We start from the raw sequence: 377 nt of genomic DNA on the forward strand, positions 1-377 counted from the left end.
ACGTGTTCCACACCTGTTACAAACGTGTTCCACACCTGTTACATACGTGTTCCACACCTGTTACATACGTGTCCAACACCTGTTACAAACGTGTCCAACACCTGTTACGTACGTTATATATGTGTTCCACACCTGTTACATACATGTTACATACGTGTTCCACACCTGTTACATATGTGTTCCGCACCTGTTACAAATGTGTCCAACACCTGTTACGTGTTCCACACCTGTTACAAACGTGTCCAACACCTGTTACAAATGTGTCCAACACCTGTTACATACGTGTTCCACACCTGTTACATACATGTTATATACGTGTTCCACACCTGTTACATATGTGTTCCGCACCTGTTACATACATGTTACATACGTGTTCC

At 43.0% G+C, this 377-nt stretch overlaps 1 protein-coding gene across 1 annotated transcript in view; it reads left to right on the forward strand.

The window, feature by feature from the left end:
* Nucleotides 1-377, forward strand: part of LOC106532169 (inaD-like protein) — a gene marked incomplete in the record, with an annotated part of 33,731 nt that overhangs the window by 28,292 nt on the left and 5,062 nt on the right.

The sequence above is a fragment of the Austrofundulus limnaeus genome, unplaced genomic scaffold, assembly GCF_001266775.1.
Source record: "Austrofundulus limnaeus strain Quisiro unplaced genomic scaffold, Austrofundulus_limnaeus-1.0 Scaffold724, whole genome shotgun sequence".
NCBI lineage: Eukaryota > Metazoa > Chordata > Actinopteri > Cyprinodontiformes > Rivulidae > Austrofundulus > Austrofundulus limnaeus.